The following is a 22,051-nucleotide window of genomic DNA, read 5'->3' as shown; positions in this document are numbered from 1 at the left end:
TGAGTTTTTAAGTTGGTTTATTGCTTCCTGCATTTCTAGGATTTCTGTTTGTTTGTTTTTTATAACCTCTATCTCCCTGTATAGTTGATCCTTTGCTTCCTGGATTTGTTTGCGTAATTCATTGTCGAAGTGATCTTTCATTGTCTGATTTTGCTGTCTAATGTCTTCCTTGATACTCCAGATCATCTGAAGCATGTATATCCTGAATTCTTTATCTGACATTCCATCTGCTGCAGCTGTTACCTCTTCTAAAGTTGCGTTGACCTGCATTGCTTGTGGTCCTTTCTTTCCTTGTCTTTTCATACTGCTTGCGTATCTTTCCTGCAGGTGCGGGCGGCGGCTCTGCTCTCTCCTTATTCCAATTGGGGTGTTGTGGCTACCACGCTGGCAGGTCACTGGGCCTGTTCTGGGCGCTGGCGTCGGCTCTGTTCTGCTGCTAGTCCAATTGGAGTGACAAGTGTACCACGCCGGCAGGCCACCGGGCCTGATCCGCTGGTCGGTTGCAGGTTTGCCTACCCTGCAGGCGCGGGCAGCAGATCTACTCTGCCCCTACTCCAAATGGGGTGACGTGTCTGTCGTACCGGCAGGCCACTGGGCCTGTCCCGCTTGTCGGTCGCAGATCTGCCCACCTTTCGGGCACAGGTGGAGGCTCTGCTCTGCCCCTACTCCAATTGGGGTGTCGTAACTACCCCGCCTGCAGGACGCTGGGCCTGTTCCTGGCACGGGCAGTGACTCTGCTCTGCCCCTACTCCAATTAGGGTGGTGTGTGTACCACGCCGGCAGGCTCCTGGGCCTGATCCGCCGGTCTGTTGCAGGTCTGCCTACCTTGGAGGCACGGGCGGCGGATCTGCCCTGCCCCTCCTACCACGCCTGCGGACCCCTGGGCCTGATCTGCAGGTTGGTCACAGGTCTGCTCACCCTGCGGGCACAGGTGGCGGTTCCGCTCCGCCCCCACTCCAATTGGGGTCACGTGACCACCACACCGGCAGGGCCTGATCCGGGCGTCGGAGAAGGATCTGCTCTGCCCCTACTCCAGTTAGGGTGACGTGTGTACCACACTGGCAGGCCACTGGGCCTGACCCTCCAGGCTGTCACAGGTCTGTTTACCTGGTAAGCGCGAATGGCGGCTCTGCCCTGCCCCTCCTACCACGCCCATGTACCACGGGGTCGCGGGTCTGCCCACCTTGCGGGTGCGGGTGGTGGCTCTGCTCCACCCCCTCTCCAATTGGGGTCACGCGGTCACCACGCTGGCGAGCCGCTGGGCCTGCTCCGGGCGCTGGCGGCGGCCCGTCTCCTCCCCTCTGGCTCGACAACAAATTGAGGAGACTCGGGTGTCTGTGCCTCAGCCCCCCTACCAGGAGACCAACTGTTTATGTTGCCGCTGGTATTGATGAAGTTCTCTCCTCCGCCGCTTTCTGATGACATCTGATCTCTGCCACGTTGGTATCCTATGCGAATGGCAGCATTTCATTCCCCTTGCCGGGCATCCAAAGCAACGGGTGAGTCCTGACCGGCCCTCAGCAGGACCCGGACCGAGAAGCAGTTTCCGCGGGCTCCTAGCCCCGGGCCAGGGAAGTTCCGGGAGCTGGAACTCGGCTGCTCCGTGCTCGGTGTAAGCTCCTATAAGTGTAGGCTCCAAGAAGCAGTCCCCGCGGGCTCAGTTCCGGGAGCCGGAATTCAGCCGCTTAGTGTTTGTTGTATGCTCTGATAGGAGCAGGGTCCAAGAAGCAGCCTCTGCAGGCTCCGCAGCCCTGGGCCAGGGCAGTTCCGGGACGGTTCCGGGAGCCAGAACTCGGCCGCCCCGCACTCCGTGTTCACTCCGATAAGATCAGGTTCTAAGAAGCACCCAGCACTGAACCCTAGCAATCTGTCTGCAAGCCGCAGGCGAATTGCAGCCTGAAATTACCTGTTCTATGGCTGAATGAGCTGGGGTCAGTCGAAAACAGGGATGGTGACGTCAGCTTTCCAACATGGTGGTTGCTGGCCTCCTCTGTGGTCTGACCGGTGTGGAGAACCGAGATGGACCGCTTCCTTCCCCCGTCTCGAACCCAGAATTCAGCCCTGAGTACGGTGCTTGCACGGCTGGCAGAAACTGCAGCGCTGTATCCCTGCGTCGCTATCTCCTCGTTTCCCAGCGCGCGCTGTAGACTCTAGCCGCGGGGCGATTTGCTGAATAAGCAGTGTTACCCTCTGTGCGACAAACCTCTCGCGTTTGAGTCCCCGTAGCCGATCCTCGTGCGATGGAAATCCTTCCTACAGGTTCCGGAGCACCCCACTATTGCTGGAAATTCCTAACAAGATATCCTTTAGCCGTCCTGACTTGTCATACTCCCACATACTTGTCATACTCCCAAGCAGCACACGGGGGCAATGCACTCCCCTCGCCGCCATCTTCTAAAAAAAAAAAAGGAAACCCATTTTTAAAAGATAAAAAAATGTTGTATTGTTAGATAAAGTGAAAATCTTTACAGTAAGAAAAGCTTCAAACCTAATTAGTGTTTTTAAAGTAGCAATGGGGAGAAAGACACACACATATATATGTATATATATACACATATATATGTGTCTATATGAAAAATATTAATAGATTATTAAAATGATACTTTTATTGTATTTTGCAGAAGAGATCAAAGAGAAAATATTAAATAATAGATTATTTTGAAATTGCTAAACAAATGTCAAATATTGTAAATACTTTGAGTTATAAATTATACGGGGTAATGTATTGGGAAAATAAAGTAATACAGGACCATAGTGAAAATAATTCAATTTACCACTCAGAAATTAATACCATTATTTCTTGAAACCCGTAATTTGTGAAATAGAAAATATATCTATAATAATTCTTTGATAAAGTTTATTTAGCTTGATGTGCATGTTTTAATTATTTAATTTCGATTAAATTCTTATTTTCAATTTTACTTCTAAACAATAATTTCATGATCTTTTGTAGTTATTGCTTCACCTCTTTTTTCAAAATAAAAATGTCAATGTCTTTCTTGAACCAATGTAAAATTCAATTAAAAGCAACTCAATCCATAGTGATAATACCTAATGATAAGTCTAAAAGTAAATATAGAAAACCTATGAAGAAATGTGGACTATCTCTATGAAGAAAAGTACAAACACTATTGAAGAATATATATATATATATATATATATATATATATATATATATATATATATATATATATATGAGATTCATGGCAAAAATATAATATACTCAGCATTTTATTTATTTATTTATTTATTGGGGGGGGCGCTAGGAGTTGAACTCAGTGGCGCTTAACCACTGAGCCACAATCCCAGCCCTTATTTATACTTTATTTAGAAACAGGGCTTCACCTTAGCACCTCATTTATGCTGAGGCTGGCTTTGAACTTGCCATCCTCCTACCTTAGCCTCCCGAGTTGCTGGGATTACAGGTGTGAGCCTCCACACCTGGCCTAGATTATTATTTTTTTAATTGCTCATGACAATACAATGATCTTGACATATCATACATTTGATTCAAATGGAGTATGAATTCTCATTTTTCCACATGTACAGGTTGCAGGATCACATTGGTTATACAGCAATACTAGTATCTATTGTATTCTGTTGCCCTTCCTATACCCCCCTCCACTCCCCTCACCTCCCATCACCTCTCTCTACCCAATCTACTGTGACACTTTTCTCTCTCTTTTTTTTCTTCCCCCTCACATCATCATACATGTATTTTGTATAATGATGAGGGTCTCCTTCCATCTTCCATGCAATTCCTCTTCTCCCTCCCTTTCCCTCCCATATCTCTTCCCTATTTAGTGGTAATCTTCTTCTCATGCTCTTCCTCCCTACTCTATTTTGAGTCACCCCCCTTATATCAGAGAAGACATTTGGCATTTGTTTTTTAGGGATTGGCTAACTTCACTTAGCATAATCTGCTCTAATGCCATCCATTTCCCTACAAATGCCATGATCTTGTTATTTTTTAGTGCTGCATAGTATTCCATTATGTATAAATGCCACAATTTTTTTATCCATTCATCTATTGAAGGTCATCTAGGTTGGTTCCACAGTCTAGCTATTGTGAATTGTGCTGCTATAAACATTGATGTGGCTGTGTCCCTGTAGTATGCTCTTTTTAGGTCTTTTGGGTATAGTCCAAGAAGGAGAATAGCTGGGTCAAATGATGGTTCCATTCCCAGCTTTCCAAGGAATCTCCATACTGCTTTCCAAATTGGCTGCACCAGTTTGCAGTCCCACCAGCAATGTACAAGTGTACCTTTTTCCCCACATCCTCACCAGCACTTGTTATTGTTTGACTTCATAATGGCTGCCATTCTTACTGGAGTGAGATGGTATGTTAGAGTAGTTTTAATTTGCATTTCTCTGATTGCTAGAGACGGTGAACATTTTTTTCATGTATTTGTTGATTGATTTTATATCCTCCTCTGAGAAGTGTCTGTTCAGGTCCTTGGCCCATTTGTTGATTGGGTTATTTATTTTTTTGTTGTTTAATTTTTTGAGTTCTTTGTATACTCTAGAGATTAGAGCTCTATCTAAAGTGTGAGGGGTAAAAAATTGTTCCCAGGCTGTAGGCTCCCTATTTACCTCACATATTATTTCTCTTGCTGAGAAAAAAAAAAAAACACTTTTTAGTTTGAATTCGTCCCATTTGTTGATTCTTGATTTTACGTCTTGTGCTATAGGTGTCCTATTAAGGAATTTGGAGCCTGAACCCACGAGATGGAGATTAGGGCCAACTTTTTCTTCTATTAGATGCAGAGTCTCTGGTTTGATTCCTAAATCCTTGATCCATTTTGAGTTAACTTTTGTGCATGGTGAGAGAAAGGGATTCAATTTCATTTTTTTGCATATCTTTTGTAGTTATTGCTTCACCTTTTGCTCTTGGATTAAAATTCTCATGCTTGTTTTTCTATGCATTTTCACTCATGATGGTGTATTTCCTCTGTGTGACATGTAAACACAGAGTATTAATTGCTCTTCTATATTGTCATTCCCTCACATGTTGATAAAAATCAAACATTAAGACACATTGTTGTTATTATTAAAATGATTCTGCTTCATGAGTGTGAAGATATGAGAAATAATGTAACAAAAATTATAGTGAAGCATCAAGTAAAAATTCCATAACTTAGAATTCAGAAATGAGTCAAATGTGGTGGTATATGCCTGTAACCCCAGCAGCTTGGGAAACAGAGATAAGTTTGAGGCCAGTCTGAGCAACTTAGCCAGACCCAGTTTCAAAATAAAAGATAAAAAGGAGGTGGGGCTGGGCTGGGGTTGTGGCTCAGTGGTAGAGTGCTTGCCAGCATGGGTGAGGCACTGGCTTTCATTCTCAGCACTGCATACAAATAAAAGAAAGGTCTTGGTGATTTAGTGCCCCAGTGTCAGATATTCAGAAAGGAAAATTATACAATCAATATAGAATATAAAAAACAACAGATTAATTAAAAACATAGATCTCAAAACTATATGCAAAATTAAGTATGTGTAATAAAAAATCAATGAAATTTCAGAAGAGACATAAATTATAAAAATAATGATAAAGTGAAAAAAGACAAAATTTTACTGAAATCTCAGAGGAAGAGAAGAGAAAATGGAGCACAGCAATATTGGAGGAGATAAAGGCTAAGCATTTTCTGAAATCACAAAAGATATCAAGTCACAAATTGTCACGACCCCTTGCCCGCAAGGAAGACGCAACTCAGGAATCTTCTTTCAGCAGTTTATTCAGGCCCTTGATATTTCTTCTTTTTCTCTCTCTGATGCCCCTCCCAGCCTTAATAAAGCATCCCAAGCCCCAATGCAAAGCTGCCGCGTGGAGCTTTCTCACAGGGTGGTGAAAAATCATGTGCCAACTTTCCCAGATAAGAAGTTGTTTGTCACAGACCACAGCGGAGCCAGCGTCATCTTGTAATGGCGACCATAGTCTGCAGAAACGGCAGAAGCGGCTCACCACAGTTCCCCCTTTTCTGTTTTCTTAAAACAATACAGGCGAGAGTAGAGGTCCTATCCCACTGTTCAGAAGTGGCTGCATAGTATGACTCAGTCCTAAGGAGGCGCCTTCCCCAGATCTGAAGCCATATCAGCCGACGCCTTTTTTCGTGGGGCGGGGCATGGACACGTCTAACCCGCATGCAATAGGACATGCTCTCCTTGAGGTCCACGTCAAGGATCACTCAAGTGCAGTGCCTTGCCTCGCACCCTGTATCGTGACGATGGTGGACGAAGGGGGATAACTGAGGCTGAACTGTGGCTGTTTATAATGACAACAAGTTGACAGCACCCTGAAAGAAAGGCATGAACTTCAAGGCGATAGAAAAGTACTAGTGTGGAAACCCATCTGCGTGCAATGGCAGTAAGACCGGCAGAGTGCAAGGGCTTTCCAACACTAAGAGAATAACAAGGAAAGTCATGTCGATCCCAGTGCAATGTTATAATAACTTGGGGTGTAACGACCATGACAAAGGTTTACTGCTTAAGATGCGCAAGCCAGACTTGAGGTGAGTTGCCATTTTCTAAAGCTGCAAGAGCTTGTATGATCATAGCCTTTTCTTGTGCATGGCGAGTTTTAAGGCGACAGAGAAGCCACAAACAAAGCACAACACCAAAGCAACACAAAGCACCAAAAATGCCCACTCCCACCCATTCCTTAAAAAAGGAAAAGGCAGAGGATAGCCAACTGGTGAATTGACCCAAAGTCACTGGTTCGACACGGGTGCTATTCAAAACAGCAATCCGAGTTAGTTGAGACTGGATCAAGTTTTCTGCTTCCATGGACCAGGTTCCAGATAGATACTCTCCGATGATGCGGGAGGCATTTCTGGAATCATAAAATCTGACAGAGGTTATACATAAATGTGCACGTTGATCAATACAACCCAAATGTACTAGGTCAGACAGTTCCTCAACTTGAGCTTGAAGCAGATCTATCCTTTGATTAGCAGCCAGAATCCCAGATAAAATGTGTTGATTAATTCTACTTTGAGATTCAAGTATGGTGGATGTTTGTTGAATAACCTGATTAATAGTGGCAGCAGTTTGTACCTGGCTGGCCATGACTACTCCAGCTATAACTGCTGCAGCAGCAGATACCGCCACAGCTGTCACTACGGCTGCCGTAATTCCAAAATCTCTATGGGCTCTAATCAGTTCAACAATAGGAAATGACTCTGGATCTGCAGTAACCGGGATCGGGACAAAGGTTGGAAATTTCATAACCATTGCCGTAGTCCAGGAGCCATTCCAACACTCAGACAAATAACAGGTAATATTAGAACAATTAAGCATCCCCTGTAATGTAACATTAGCCAAAAGAAACAGGAACGGAGATTGGAGACGGACTGCTGCGGAGGGTAATGTAGCATTAGATATTTGTGAATTATTTGCAGAAATTTTAAGCCTCCTACCTCGCTCCGAGTCTTGGGTACTGCCAGAAACATTAAACAGCCAACTTTGGACTCCTAATATTTCCCTGGGGAAACACAAGCGCGGACTAGACTAGCCCAATCTGAGGGAGTCATGCAAAATCTAGTAAGTCCCTCCACCTGAGTGAGAGTGAAAGCGGCATCTATGCCATAAGTGCGGACAGATTCTGCCAAGGTTTTAATTATCTTAAAGTCTAAAGGCTCATGATATCTTCCCCTGTTATTGTCCTGAAATACAGGGTATGCAAGTCCCATATCTATATTAACTGTCCTCCAAACTTGTGCATGAAAAGATCTCCCGGAACCTTGGCTCCCCCCCACATACGGAGGTGGGGCAATCGGCACCATATCTTCTTCTAGATATTCTACCTCCTCCTCCTCAGAGTTTTGTTGACCGATGTTAACTCCCTTCCCCTTCTTACAGTAGGCCTGCGTGCCCTGTGTCTCCTTTTTCTTCTTTTTCATTTTTATCTTATGTAGTTGTTGTAACAATATATCAAGGTCCTCAGAACTCTCTGAGTCGCTTGTGTTCTCAGGCGTTTTTAATTCGGTCAAGTCTGGGTAGAGCCTTCTCCTATTTTGATCTTCAGGCTCTTTTGCCTTCTCACTACTGTTACTTTTAATACTCTCTGCCACTTCACTACATGATCCTTCAGATTTTTCCTCATGCAGCTGCTCAAGAATAGCTTGACCCTCACTCACAGCTTCCTGGCATTTACCATCTGTTATACATCCTCTAACTAACTTCCAAAGTGGTATAATGCCACCCTGCAAGGTACCTTGCTCATGAGCGAAATCTAGATCTTTCCCTAATTTGTCCCAGCTGGGAACCGTAAGACTCCCTGAAAAAGCAAACCAAGGAGCCGCTATATCAGCTTCTCTTAAAAACATCTGCAAAGTACTCTGCTTTATCTTAAGTCCTTTTGAATGTAACAACCCATCTAGGGCCAACAAAATTGGGCTTGAAGAAGCAACGCCCATAATGTTTTTAGAGCTATAAAGAAAGTGAAAGTACAAAAGTCCCCGCTCTCTTCCTTTTACAGGGAAGCGTCCCTGTCATCACAACAAAAAAAGAAGCACAAAAAACAAAAGCGAAATGACACAACAAAAGAAACACAGAAAACAAAAGCGAAAGTACACAGTGCAGCTGCAATAAAATGTAAGGCTCTCTCTGTGTTTACAGAGGAGCTGCCCCGCTTTGGTCGCGGATCCCACTTACTAGGGACTAACCCCGCTTTGATCGCGGATCCCACTTACCTGGGACTAACCGGTGCACCACCCCTGACTGCTGAAAGTTCTGGTTCCCGGGTCTCGGCACCACTTGTCGCGACCCCTTGCCCACAAGGAAGACACAACTCAGGAATCTTCTTTCAGCAGTTTATTCAGGCCCTTGATATTTCTTCTTTTTCTCTCTCTGATGCCCCTCCCAGCCTTAATAAAGCATCCCAAGCCCCAATGCAAAGCTGCCACGTGGAGCTTTCTCACAGGGTGGTGAAAAATCATGTGCCAACTTTCCCAGATAAGAAGTTGTTTGTCACAGACCACAGCGGAGCCAGCGTCATCTTGTAATGGCGACCATAGTCTGCAGAAACGGCAGAAGCGGCTCACCACAACAAATAAAAGAAATCTGATGAACTTCAGTTAGTAAATACAAATAAAATCATCTTGAAATACAAAACATGAAAATGCTAAACTCTTGGGCAGGGGTGTACTTCACTGATAGAGTGCTTGCCTAGCACCCATAACACTTGGGTGCTATTCCCAGCCCTGGGAAAAGGGGAAGGAAAATAAAATGCTAAAATCTAGACAAAACATAAACATCTTTTGCACATCAAGTGGTAATGGCAGCTCTATTTTCAAAGGGAAATACACACATATATTTTTCATATATATATATATATATATATATATATATATATATATATATATATATGCTTTTTTTTCCACAGAAAAGAAATGGAAGCTAAAAAAACATTGAATCAATATCTTAAAAGTGCTTAAGACCCTTACTTACAAGTCTTTCGAAACATATTATCAAAAAACTATAGACTCTTACTTACAAGTTTATAAATTTTTGATAATATGCTTCAAAAGAATAAAACAAAACAATTTTGCATCAGATAACTGTGGTATGGTTTTGATTGGGAGAAGTAAACATCATAAATAAAGCAATAAAAAGATTAAAAAGATTAATAAATGTTCATCTAAGTAAATTTTGCCACAAAGGAGTATTTATTCTGTCTATGTTATATGAATATATACATATATATTCATATGTATATGCATATGTGCTTACAAGTTTATGCCTGTGCTATACACAGAATCACATATAAGTCATAAAAGCATAAGTGGCACTAAAGAGTTTGAAAATTCATTTATGTTGTCCATGAGTAACAAATGAATATTGCAATCTACAGTAACCAAGAGAAACAAATTCAGAATAGAGAAATTGCGTATAAACAACTTTTCAATGATAAGGAAAAATAGAATTTAATAAAGAATAAAAAGGAAGAAAGAGAACATATAAGAGTTGAGACAAATACAAAATAAAATGGAAAGTTAATGAATTTACAATTTAAAATAATAATATTTTTCATTTGAAGTAAAACATGTATTCAATTAAAAAAAATCTAATCCAGTTTCTTTAAAATGTAGAGCAACAAAAATCTAATTTAGAGTAATGCAAAAATAGTATATATAGTTTAACCTGAAGCAAGTTTATGCATCATTCAGAAAGGCAAATTCAATTTTAAGAAAAAAAAAAAATAAATGATTGATTTAAAGAAATTATTTCTAAAACTGGTAAAGTTTCCACTCTTCTGAAAGACACATTTCTATATATAAATTATATTCTTATTATAATACTTTATATTTGATATATTATGTTTAAATTTATATTTTCCCATAAATTTGATATTATAGATAAAAAAATATTCTACAAACAAAAGGAACAGAACAAAAAAATGACAAACCTCTATTAGAGCAGAAAAAATTAAAGTGTCTTTTTCAGTAAATAAAAAAAACAAGATAAATAAAAATTAATGAGGACATTGAATACTTAAATTAAGCAGATAAAATTTTCTCTCAACATCTACAAGATACTGTACAAAAATGTTATTTATAAGTACAAATGTTTTCAAAATTAACCAAATATTAGGCCATAAAATACTTTTAACAAGTTTCTAAGATTTAAAATTATACAAATCAAACCACAGAGGAATAAAATTAAAATCATTCAGAAAACAAGAATGTTCATCAAATGTTCAAAAAATGATCAATGTATTGTGTGGCCTCTCTCTAGTCCAGCAAGGAGGTTCACGAACAGGGTAGAGGAGAGTGTGGCTGCAGAGTCACTAATTAAGACCTCTGGAGACCAAGCAGGAAGTAGGTCTGATTTTATTGTGCAGTTACCTGTGTATATACTCAGGTAGCTAAGTAGATGATAGGCAGCCACCAATGCAATTTCTGCTAACTGTCCTTACAGCAATCAAGCACAAGGACAGCAACACATGGACTCTTGCCCAGGACTATGCCTGTGGGGTAAGTGGCCTGCCACACATGCGCCTAGAAGGAGAGGAGGGGCCTTAATGTATGCCATGTATGCAGTACTCCATGCACTTGTCCCCATATCTCCCCCTCTAACTGTGTTGCAACTACTTCAGCCAGCATTGCTGTCTTTCATTTGGTGACCTTTACATGGTTACATAAGCATCTCACAACACAAGAAAATATTGTCACTATTTTAAAGAGTATGGACAAGGTAATAGCATTATAAGGATTAGTTAATTTGGCTCTCAGGTTTTTCCAATGTTCAGTCAGTCCCTGGAAGAAAAAAGAGGTTGTCAAGATAGACGCCTTAATCTCATTGATTTTGACAATTGCCTTAGTAACGTTATGCATAGTCATAATATACTTAGCATCCCAAGTGCCCTTAATATACTGAGAAACACTGGAGAAGTGTAAGGTTACATTTTCAGATACAGCAAATTGGGTGATGAAAATAATATGAATTTCAGGGTCACAAGTGAGCCTTTGCAATATAAATAGAATATCTAGTTTTTCATGGTGGAGGTCTAGTTCTTGCTGAATGACTAAAATAGCAGCTCAGGACAATTTATTTAAGTCATTTTGAATGGCAAAGGCTTCTGTTCTGGGAGCAAATTGTTTATAATCTGAGCACTCTGGATACTCTTGAGTGAGCAAAGCATTGGCAGTGGCTGTGATTGCTATGGTGGCTACCAGGGCAGTAATTCCAATCATGAGGGTAATTGCATTCCTTGTCCAGTGCAGGATCTTATTCAGAAGATTTTTCATCTCCATGTCCCATGGACTCCTCCACTCTCTGGACAGTTTCACTGGAAGCCAGATTGCTGGGGACACTCTGAGGATAAATATAGTTTAGCTTTCCTAGCAGGGATTAGACAATTTGTGAGCCCGCAGGCTGTATTGACTATACAATGGATCTCTGTATGAGTGATATTTATGCCATCAGTATCATTCATTATTGGCATGGCAAAGGGTGGTGTAACACAAGCTTGTGCATAGTGGGTATGGGTATAATTTGGCACAAAGGCAAATTCATGGTCAGGGTCTGAACTCAATATAGTCCCAGTCATCCAGCTGGCTGCTGCACCCATTTAATGGGCTTAGCAGCCAGCAATATTGGCGTGATATCCATCACGCCATATTGATTACCTGTATACCAGTTGGTAATGGCTTGGTCCATGTAGCAGTTACTGCAGTAGCCCACATGGTTTGGGGGCATATCAGTTACATTCCATGAAGCTGAGCCCACCCAGGCATAGAGATGTTGTTCTTCCCCAGAAGAACAACAAGGAGATAATGTATGACAGTGACACATTGATTCCATGGGATGCTATAATTAACTGAGGAGGGCTTTCCAAAAAGTGTTGTTGGGCATGTTGGCAGCAAGGGTTTCTTGCATTTGCTATGGGGGAGTGTATGGCTATAGGTAGCATTACCTATAACTCTAAGGTCAGTGAGAGATAGCCCAACACATTACTTATTGTAGTTATCTACAATACTTTTATTGGCAAGAGAAAACAGAGGGGAATTCCTGGATTAAAGGTTTCATTATGTATTACGGAGAAACAAATAGGCAGAGTGGGTATGGAAATGCTGGTATTCCAGGGTACAATTACCTTCTGGGTAGATAACTCAGGATCAATATGGTTGGAATTATTGGAAAATAGCTTAGGTAAAGCCTCTTCCCAATTAGCAACAGCTGGGAGGGGTGGTCTAGTCACCAAAGCTCAATTTAATTCATGAGAGATTTCACTATTAGCAGTGAGCATTGCACGCACTAGGACCATTGTCATAGGCCAAGGGATGAGACTGCCCACGAGGCAAAGGGGCTTGTTTGACAAGACCTTTAATATCACCCCAGGTTACTTTATATGAGGTCCATTTGTGTTGTTGTGTCCATCACTTGTTAGGTTTCTCCTCCAGAGTAAGTTCCTTCATCTTCTTGGTTGGTGATTCTGGGTGTCCAGGGCTTGACTTTCTGGCAGTCACCTAGATGGAGTAAGGATCCTGTTGACATACGTAAACTCTCCATCCATGTTAGGAGGGGCACCAGACCATCCCATGCATTTGTTATGAGATCCTTCCATGAGACAATAGATAGATGGGAGGGCCCCATGAGGGGGGCCCAATGTTTATGGGCTGCTATTTATATAAAAAAAATTTGAAATTCAAAAAAAAAAGGAAATGAGATACTTTTCAAGGCATCATGAGGGGACTTGGTATTTCCCCCACTCTGTCGTAGCATGGTCTTTAATTCCTTGTTTGTTCTTTCTATGATGTCTTGAATCTAAGGGTTGTAGGGGATCCCAGTTAAGTGCTGTGTATGCCAATCATTGCAAACTACTTGAAATATCTTGCTAGTAAAGCCTGCCCATTTTCAATTTGGGAACATCCATAATTTCCAAAACACTGAAGTAGAGGGGAGATGACCTTTTTTTGGTGATTTCTCCTGTGGAGCCTGTGGCCATTACATTGCCTGAATAGGTATCAATGCTTATATGAATATATTTTAAATTTCCAAAAGGAGCAAAATGAGTGACATCAGTTTGCCATAAAACATTAGATTTTAACTCTTGGGGATTCACTCCAACAGGTTATAAAGGTCCAATGAGGAGAAAAGGTGCACATCTTTTGTAGTCTATTTGTAAGCCTCTTTAGTCCAGCTTTTATGCAACTGCCATGGCTGAGGCCAGCAACCAGGTTAAGCTGTTTGTTTCCCTATATCCTGGGTGGAAAAAATCCAGTCATCCAGTTTGCCATTTTGTTCTGGTGCCACTGCTTCTCTATGCTCCTTGTTTAGTCCATCCCAGATCAATTCCTTGGCTAAGGTTGCCCTGGCTCTTTCATGAGACACCTTCCCTTTTACTGCTTTGTTTACTCTGTCAATAAACTGTGGCAAGTCTTCAGTGGCTTTCTGCCTTAAGCCCTGTATAGAAACTGTATCTCCCCAGGCTGATAACTTCCTCCAGGCTCTCAGACCACAGAGAAGCACCTGATTGAAATAATTTGGTGGGCCTGTAGCCAGGGGAATTGTAGATTCCTTATCATTGCAAGTATTCAGCTGGGAGGTTAACATTTGTGAACTGATTATGATCTCCCTGCTGTTCACATTCTTCATAGAAGAATGCTTTCCACTTCAAAAATGTTGCAGTCTCAAGAGTCCCTCTAGCTAGGTCTTTCTAGTCTTGAGGGCAATTAAGTTCAAGACTCAGTGATTTGAGTATTTGCTCTGCAAACGGCCCCCAGGGACCATCCTCTTCTACTGCCTCCTTTAACTCCTTCAGGGTACCCAATGCATGTGAATACCAAGTTTCAGGGTGCTGTGGTGTGGGGCACATGTTGACTGGGAAGGCTTGTACTCCCTTAACCCACTTTTCATCTCTTATCCTACATAGTTCTACAAAAGTATCTCTGGCCTCCTTGAATGGGTTCTGGGAGACCATGGCTCGAGCCTCTCTGGCGGCCTGGTAATTTCTAAGGTGTCAAGGGACTACCCTTGCTGGCTTTGGCATTTCCTCATAAGGAGGCAGTTGCCACCGACTCAGGGAAGGATATAACCTTTGCCTGCCAGTAGAAGGCTCACTTTCACCATTTGTGGTAGCCCCTTCCTGAATCATAAATGCTAGCGGTACCCTTCATGCCTCTCTCCCTCCTGCACCCGTTGTGGTTGCTTGCTTTGAGGTAGATTGTTGCCCCCACTTTTTTCCCCTTGCCTGTCTTTTACAGCCTCATCTTCCCTTAGGGCCATCACTATATGTTGCAGGGTCTCCTAAACATTGCTGAATGGCTGTCACAATAGAAAAAAAAAATGTAGTTGTAAAGTATACCCCTGTTTCACTTCAGCTTGCCACTCACTTTGCATTATCCTGTCCCATATCCTAGGATCAAAAACATCAGCAGCATGGATCCACAGGTTAGTGTTTATATTCCAGAACTTCTGGGCGTCTCTCTTATTGAGGGTTAAATCAAGCAGCAAGCAGTTCTGATTTTATGGCACATTTACCATGTATATATACTCAGGCAGTAACTACTGGCAGCCACCATTGTAATTTCTGCTAACTGTTCATGCAGCAATCAATCTTGGAGTGGGCCATGGAGCAAGCTCAGGGACCACAATACATGGCCTCATGCCCAGGACTGTGCCTACTAGGTAAGCCGCCTGCCACTCATGTACCTAGCACAAGGGGAGTGGCCTGCCACTCAGACGCCCTTAATGCATGTCAAGTATGCAGTACTCCATGAACTTGTCCCCACAACATATTTCTAATTAACCTTGAGCCCCAAAAGTCCTATTAGAAATTACAAAATATTTTTAATTTGATGATCATAAAATGCCATTAAAACATAAAGCAATGAAGGCAAAACTATATGTTGAAAGAAATTTATGCAATAACCAATGAAAAAAATCTGAAAACCATTTATTTTCTCTTTTTTTTCTTCATTTTGGAAAACATCTAAGAAAATAATAGTGTCAAAGTAAAAGAGAATTGCTAGAGCCATATCCTAGAATAGGTGAAAATTTTGACATCAATTAGCGTGTATGTTAAAACAATAAACATGTATGATTGTATATCACATTGATGTACCTGCCATGTTGGCCAGCAACCATTGTGTACGCACTAAAAAAATACATAAGATTTAGAGAAAAGAGACATCTATTGGCTATTGACATAATGGTAAACTTGGCTAATAGTTACCACCCATGTTTTATAACATTATGTTTCAGTATTTTTATTTTTGTTTTGAAAACATCTTCCAATCAACTTTATTGATTTTTAAATAACAATAATATATGGACTATGAGGAAAATTTAGAAAATCCTCCAAAGAAAATAAAAGTCTTCTGAAAAATTGTCAGTTCCTTACCAAATGTAAAACCATATATATGCTGACATACAAATATACAGAAGGTTCTCTGAGTACAATTCTCAAAAATATGATTTCAGTCTGATAGCCACTTCATTTTTGAAACTTTTATTACTCATTATCAAATTTATGTTCACCAAATTCATAACAGCGTGTGTAAGAGCAGTTTCCCAGTAATCTCATCACTGTTTTTATTATTTTCCTATGTTTGCCTGTTTTATGATAATTAAAATATTAAATTAATTATTTCTATTAATTTTTTTATTTATTAAATTTTCTTCTAGACTTCATGGGAAAGTTTTGCATTTGCACAGATTAAAATGGTGTCAGCCATTGAATTAGAGAAACGTGTTGACAATGAAGTTTGGTTGTAATTAGGAACAGATAATTTTTGAACAATGTTGCTTTGCATAAATGAAAATCTGAGAACTATAACATATGATATGAAAATTAGAAATTAAGGCAACTAGTCAATAAATTTCTAGACAAAATATCTTAATATTTTTAATTTTATTTGATGGTTCTTGAATATTTCCTTCAGTTGAAAAATTAAATGTTAATTTTTCTCTTTAGAATAATTTCATTTTTCTTACTATTAGCTTCTTTATTTGATTACTTAGTTATTTGCATTTTTTATTTCATATGTATTACATAAAATAGTTAAAAAGAAGACATATTTCCTATTTATATAATGATTAGGACATGTTTGAAATACTACTCTCATTTTAAAAAATATTTTTAAAATAGTCATTGACATTTTAACTTACTTTTTGCTCTGCATGTTATTTAATATTTAGTTTGTCCAATGACCAAATATTATATGAATATTTTTCTATTAGTTGGTAAATTGAATGCTTATTTGGATCAATGTTATATAAAACTCTAAGGTTAATATTTTTTATTTTCATTTCTTTATATCTTTTTATTTACTTATAGGTTAATTAAATATTGAAAATAGTGTGCCATTGAAAGATAAACTGAGGCACAATAAAATTTTAAAGAGTTTATTTAAGTAAACATTGATTCATGAATTGGGAAGTACTAAATGGAAGGTAGTTTCAAGCTCCATTGAAAGGAAGGAAGGAAGAGGTCTTTATCAGACCAACATGAAATTAAGCAAGAAAATATTTGATTTGTTACAGTTATATACCTATCCTACTACAAAGTCCCTAGTTAAGAAGTATATGTTAGTTGGTGGCTTCTGATTGGTTAAACTTAGGCTTTATTTTTCTGTAACATAATAATTTTTTTTAAAAAATAGCTCAGTTTGTGCTATGTTTGCAAATCAAGTGAGATTAATGTCAATAAGCAGGCCTGTGTTTGCTTAGGCACTGGTCACTGGTTTAATTTACTTTAACAGTATTAACTTAGTATGTTTATTCCTTTTTATTTCTCTTGGTTTCTCAAGAACAGTCTATGCCTTCTAATATAATATTTGTTTGTTTGTTTATTTTACTGTGCAGAGATTGAACTCAATCTCATGCATACATAGATATTGGTAATGGTTTTATCTCTACTGGAAAATTGTTTGATTAATTTCTGTGTTTTAATTTTAATATGCTTCTCTGGTGTTTATAAAAAAGGACTCTAATTTCTTTATTTCCTGCATTTGTTCGATATACTTATAACACAAGATAGGTTTGATTAAGCTATACCAAAAATTACTCAATGGGTCTCAGTGAATACAACACAACAGCAAAATTTCATTTTTACCTACTGTCACCTGCCCATCAGGTTCAACTGTGAATTTTTTTACAAATTTCTAATCTTCATATCATATGTTATAGTTAATTTACTGTCCTAGATTAATGGAATAACCTCTATCAGGGACATCAACATGGCAGAAAGTTTCATGTTATTCAAATATTATTAAAAAGAATAAACTGTTATTTTAACTGTTATGTCATTAATCAAAAAGGGACAAATGGCTGTCTGAATTTAACAGTGCAAAGATGTGGTAGTGCTTTCGCAGAGACGACCAAAGTAAGAAAGAGAAACAAAATATGTGAAAGAAAATAATACAAGGTACCACATTTGCATTCACACATGAACTTACTTTTAACTGTTATGAATAATTTTGATTTTTATATGTCTTGATAGTCTTGGGTGAGCTGTAATCACTGATAAAATTGTAGAGATGATGTTCTTAATTGGGAAATTTTAATCCATTTATTTTCCTAGGAATACATGACATGATTGCTCATTCATTTTCTCATATCTTTTATTAGAATTTCTTTCTTGTCTTTGCTTTGTGTCTTTTGGTAGATATGTTAAGGACAAAAACAGTATGTTTCAGAAATTCATTAAAACTCTCTCTCTCTCTCTCTCTCTCTCTCTCTCTCTCTCTCTATATATATATATATATATATATATTTACTTTTTTAAAGAAAACAATATAATGGTTTTTGACTTTCTATTTTTTACTTCAGTTAGATTTGCTGCATTACTTTAATATCATTTAATATGTGTATACAATCTACTTAATATCTGATTTTTCCAATTTCTTTGATTTAATTTTACTGGTTTGTTCTATTTATGGCCTTTTTATTCATATTTTATTATATACTATCAAAACTACTCTCTATTTAAATGCTTAAATACTGTTTATTTGTATTAATCCAAAACTTCATTTTTATTTTTGTATTATATTTCAAAGCCTAAACTGGAATTAATTTGACACCTTATATAGTTATTAATAAAGAGGAGGTATTGAGAAATATGTTTATAAATAATCTTTTTTTAAAATTTATTTATGAGTTTGAATTTTTCTACCTCTCTTTGTTCAATACTTTTATGTTTTTAAGACCTGAATCTGGTAAACTTTTTTTTACAACCAATTTTTCTTTTCATATTTCATAATATGAACTTCTTTAAGCAGTTTTATATATTGTGGAAATATCTTCAGCATTTGAATATCTTCAGGTTTGAGAAATATTTTTGTATAAATAAATAAAAATTAAATAAGAAACTTGTTGAAAGAACAAATTTAGGAGCTGTTTCTTCAACCATAATTCTTGGCACAATTCAATAAGCTAATTGTCACAATAACATGACTCCTTTTCTGTTTGTAGCACTTTGATTCCTAGAAAAAGCCACACCATCAATTTGAAACTGTTTGAAATTAATCACAGGAATACAATACAAGACTGTAGTATTTTACTGGAAACTGCTCTGAGAGCAAGATATTTTTCCTAATCATAATATTTTGTGAGAGTTTGATGACACAAACTACAGCATAATGACGCCACTAGAGGGAGAAAGCCACAGAGAACTGGAAGAAACTTTTATTATTTTGCAGGGAAAATAAAGAAAACAAAATTATAGTCAAGTAGAAAAACAAAACTACTTTAAAAAAATCATATAGTTATTTCCTAACTTTTGAGAAAGAACATTTTAATTGGTTTATTAAAGTGCTGATAAAAACATTCAATGCCTTTTTATAGTGGATTGCCAAAATAAGAAATATGTGCCATGTAAAAAAAATATAATAACATATTTATGTGATCCTATTTACATTCATTAAATGAGTGGAAATACCATTTATAGTTATTATTGGCTCCTCACTGGATCCACCTCAGCAAATAATGTTTGGTGTAATATACTCATTACTATATCATATAGAAACAAGTATAGAAAGTATTTTTCTTTATGAAATCATCTTTCATCTATAGTAGATCAGGCTGAAATACATGGGATGAGGTAGGTGCTACAATTCACTAAGCTTCAAATGTCCTGTTCTAGAATCAATGGCTCTAAAAATGTTATAAAGGTCATAAATTAAAAAAAAAAAAAACTAGAAAAAGGTGAGTTAAATATTTACACTTGAGAAATTTTTCTGCATATATAAATAGAGCATCAGGCTAATTTTAAGAACTTGAATATCTGGGCATACCTTTAAAGTACAATATGATTTTCTGTGAAGTGTAATACAATTCAATATTAATATTTTATCGACAGTATATGAAGCTAAATTAGACACAATAATTGTGCCACATTATATCAAGAGCAATTTTGTACATTGTTATTTTAATTATTTTTTTCAATTAAATGGCATCCACAAGTACTCTAAAAACCAGATTGCCTCATAAAACTGTGACTTTCCCTTTCAATGTTTAGTATTTTTAATTACATTTTACAATGTGAAATTCTTCTATGTACTACCTATTCCTTATTGAATAGATAACTCTATTGTATAGAGTTCTATCTGATGAATAATAAAATTCATTAAAAAGAAGCATATCCTCAATACTAATGACCTCCAAAATAAATCATAATTTTTGCACGTTGTTTTGGCAGAATAAAACTGTGTATGCCTTGGCCTAATTAGAATAAGATGTAATCCATGTTTGTGTAAATATATCAAATGTACTCTACTGTCACATATAACTAAAAATAACAAATAAAAAAGTGTGTGTGTATGTGTGCTTGTATGTATGTGTTGAATTAAAACATACTTATTTTATAAAGAAATGCTGCCACAAGTTCTATAACCAAATGTCACTGATGAGTGAATGTGCCTGAGAAAGCAATGATAGCATGTGTTCTAGAAGAAATAATCACATACCTTTCCTTATCTCCTAAAAAAATAACTTTTATTTAGCTTTATAAACAAACAAGTTTGATATTTAAATAAGTCTCAGAGATAAAATAGGAAATGTTTGATCCAAATAGTTTAAAACTTCAATGTCAGCTGTCATTGGAGGTTACTTGTTTACGTAACACACACACACACACACATACACACACACACACATGCAGGCATACTCATCTGGAAGTCATGGATTATGTGTTTTTTTTATTTAATTTTTATCTCCTACTCTCAAAAAATCTTCTCTCACATGGAGCAGAATCCTCCATTTGTCAAGTAAATAACTGAACATTAGAAATTAAAGATCAGAGCCTTTAGAGTTTATATGGAAGATAGTTTTGTTTACTCGTTTTGTCGTGAAGGAGTTTAGTATCATACAATAGACTTTAATCCTGAGTAAAACTTATTTCATGGGTGGTGAATTACCTAAATCATATAAGTGGCAATACCTCAGAGCATTGTGTGTGTGTGTAAGGGGGAAGTACTAGGGATTGGACCCAGAGGTACTATACCACTGAACCAGCTTGCAACCACTTTTGTTTTTACTTTGAGGCAGTGTCTTGTTAAATTGCCTAGGCTGGCGTTGAACTTGAGATGCTCCTGCCTCAGCCTCTCATCTAGCTGAGATTACACGTATGTGCCATCATGTCTGGTTCCTACATCATAGCATTTTTATCTTTAATTAAAATTACTGCTCGTGAAGCAGGAGGCATCACAATACCAGACCTTAAACTATACTACAGAGCAATATTAACAAAAATGACATGGTACTGGAAGCAAAACAGACATGTAGACCAATGGTACAGAACAGAAGACACAGAGACAAGCCTGAATAAATACAGTTATCTTAAACTAGACAAAGGCACCAAAAAACATTCACTAGAGAAAAGATAGCCTATTCAACAAATGGTGCCAGGAAAATTGGAAGTCCCCAGGTATCAAAATGAAATTAAACTGCTAGCTCTCACCCTGCACAAAACTCAACCCAAAGTGGATCAGAGACTTATGCACTAGAACAGAGACCCTGCAACTAGTAGAAGAAAAAGTAGGCCCAAATGTTAGCCTGGAACTTTTTTAACAAGACTCCTAAAGCACAAGAAGTAAAATCAAGAATCAATAAATGGAAAGGATTCAAACCAAAAAGCTACTTCTCAGTAAAGAAGACAATGAATAATGTGATGAAAGAGTTTACCACATGCACCTTAGATAGAACACTAATTTTCAGAATATATAAGGAACTCAACAAACTTACATACACACACACAAAAAAAAACAAGTAAACAAGTAACCCAATGCATAATGCATAAATAAATGGGCCAAGGAACTGAACAGACACTTCACAAAAGAAGAAATAAAATCGATCAACAAATATACAAAAAAAAATATTCAACATCTCTAAGCAATTAGACAAATGCAAATCAAAACTAAGATTTCATCACATTCCTGTCAGAATGGCAATTATCAAGAGTACAAGCAACAATAAATGTTGGTGAGGATGTGGGGGAAAAGATATGCTCATATATTGCTGGTGAGACTGCAAATTGGTGCAACCATGATGGAAAGCGGTATGTATATTCCTCAGAAAACTTGGAATAGAACCACAGTTTGACCCAGCTATC

The sequence above is a fragment of the Marmota monax genome, unplaced genomic scaffold, assembly GCF_021218885.2.
Source record: "Marmota monax isolate L192 unplaced genomic scaffold, Marmota_monax_Labrador192_F-V1.1 WCK01_AAM20220418_F8-fsc00002, whole genome shotgun sequence".
Taxonomy (NCBI): domain Eukaryota; kingdom Metazoa; phylum Chordata; class Mammalia; order Rodentia; family Sciuridae; genus Marmota; species Marmota monax.
The sequence above is the reverse complement of the archived record's forward strand: the minus strand, read 5'-3'. Positions refer to the sequence as shown.